This window comes from Saccostrea cucullata, unplaced genomic scaffold (genome assembly GCF_032062105.1).
Source record: "Saccostrea cucullata isolate Sc308-1 unplaced genomic scaffold, CSIRO_AGI_Scuc_v1 ctg211, whole genome shotgun sequence".
NCBI classification, from domain to species: Eukaryota; Metazoa; Mollusca; class Bivalvia; order Ostreida; family Ostreidae; genus Saccostrea; species Saccostrea cuccullata.
Genome location: NW_026927173.1, coordinates 267,276 through 270,000, shown reverse-complemented (window position 1 = coordinate 270,000; position 2,725 = coordinate 267,276).

Here is a 2,725-nt window from a genome sequence, read left to right as displayed (position 1 = left end):
GTTAATAAATATCAATCATAAAAGTTTTGGGAATCTACATTTGAGGGTACGTATCCAAGGTAACAAAATATTTTTCAGATTTTTAAGCATATTTTTTCTGCTTATTTCCATAGCAACGCTCTATTTAAAGAATCCGATCTAAATTTTTTTAAATGGGAAAATAAGGACCAACCAACATCTTTAAAAATTGATCATTAGTTATGAGGAAATGTGCTTTCTTAAAAGATAGGATCAGATTTAAACATACAGAGCGTAAATTTGAAGGCTCTCTGTTCTATAAAAACCTTGGCAACCATTGCCAACCAAACTGAAATATCATAATTTGTTCTTGGTATATGTTTCAAGGCTCTTTTCTCTATTATTTGATCACATTTCATCGTATAATTGCTTTTTATTTTTACGTGTATGACTTTATAAAATTCAATGAATATTTTTTTTACTTTTTAATAATTTGTTACCATAGTAACGTATGTAATAGTTGATTTACCAAACCTGTTTATCATGCATTTGAGGCAACAGGCCTTCAACTTTTGGAAACAGTCAATGCCAATTGTTTGCTTTGCCGCAAATGTTAATTATGGGGCTCTAAACATGGTAAAAAATGTTATTTTTTAAACTTTTAGACATGTTGCCATGGTAACTATAACACATAGCAACCAATTTTGCCTGATTTTAGTTAAGGGTATCAAAGACTTTTATCATAGAGAGTTTGGAGAAATTCTGAGACTATGCGTGCCACAGCTCCTATATAAAATTTCAAGTCATTACAGAGAATGGCTCTTAAATAGTATAAAGATTGGGTAGACAAGATGATATGGTCATTACGCACATGCGTTCACATGTGCACTTGCGCAATGCTAAAATTTGAATGAATTTGGCGTTGTTAAAGTCTCAAATACATAGTTTTTGTCCTATTTGATGAAGCTTACAGGGAATATGGCACCAAAAGGGAGTTGGGGAGCGTTTGGGGAACATCTGTAACGGTCCCCGTTACAATTAGCACTAGTTCGTAATGTTTTACTATTTGATTTTCAACGTTTAGACCCCCTTGTACATTTTTGGAAATTCTTGCAGTAAATTGAATGTATTGTAAGTTATTTTCTGCATCAGTTTTAATTTCATACTGTTCCGCATCTAAATTTTTATACCATTCCATGCCCCTAAATCCAAATGCTTTCCCATTATAATAAAACACAGCATATGAGAGCCCCTCAGCTGTATCCAAAGAGAAAACATCAGTATCCCAAAATTTCTCTTCACCTGCCCACGTTACAGGATCGCTTCTTTTTTTATTTACTCCTATGCCATTTGCTGTTAATTCCTTCATTCTAGAATCTAAAGCTTTCCGAAAACCTGCAAATACAGGGTTATCCTCCTTAAAAAAAAAATTAATATCTACCTTTTCACATTTATTTCTTAGATATCTCTGTATTGCTGAAGCAATTTGAGTTAGTGTATTGGGGGAATAGGGGTCTTCATTTTTGCGCCTGATTTCACAAATATACCTTTGGAGCCAAAAATACAGCATATCATGCGACAAATCCTTTGATTCCTCTGGTATGGGATTGCCTTCCAAGTGAGTTAATACTTGCAGGTTTCTATTTTCGGCCCAATCTTTCCATAATTTCATCGCCCTTGATTCATTTTGTCTCGTTTTTAATGGCACGGCATTTAGCTTCTTTTCCGCGATGTCCGACGCACTAAGTGGGACAGAAAACGCGCCCTGAATGGAATTGTTTTGTACGAATGCATATTGTTAATGTGTGCGAGAGTGTGTGTGTTGGAATTGGGTACGGTCACAATAGCAGCACATCACTACAAAGAGCGATACATTAACTTTAATAAGAATTTTCATTTTTAGGAAAGATCGAGGAGTGTGTTCACATTGAATTCATTTTAAACTTAACTATCTTCTATTGTGTAAAGAAAGAAAAAGTTCATATTCAGTCTGTCCAACAGTAAAATTCATATTTAAAATTTATCTCTCCAAATATTCTGTTCCTGTGGTTACATTTGTATTTACAAAACAGATACCTATAAATCAAACATTCTAAAATTTAGCCGAAATAAAGGGAAAGAAAATGAAACCATTCTTCATACATATAATCACAATCGCTAATAGAATTCCTAATGATAACAAAAACTTAATCGAAAATGTTTCTTTATTTCTTTTTTAAATAAAAATAACAGTAAATCAGAAACTGCTTCTACTTTGTGTTTATTGTCTCAATTGAATACATCAGATTTAAGCCAAATAATGAATTTATATTAAAATAAAACAATAAAATTATATGTTTGTTTAGGGGTAAGAGAGTGCTACAGAAGAAGCAAAGTTTTTGACACGTCCTTGCGGAATAGACAAGAAAGGTCTTTACATTTACTGGCAGTGGAAAAAATATGTTACAAAGCCTGAACAGAAAATAAACTATAAAGTAAATAATACATTTTTCTAACCTAACCCTGTTCTTTTTCGAAAAGTGGACAACAACGAATGAAACAAGGAATATACTATACTAGAAGGGAATACAAAATACATGTAATATAAACAAACGTAGCGTACAAAACATGCAATGAAAAATAATGTACAATTACAACCTTATAAATGTAAGAAATCAATAAATGTTTAAAGCAATCACTCTACACAAGCACAAGACATTTCTTTTGAACATGGGTTTAGAAATATTTATCACAGGCAGTCGTTAATGTTTTTTCCACCTCGAATTAA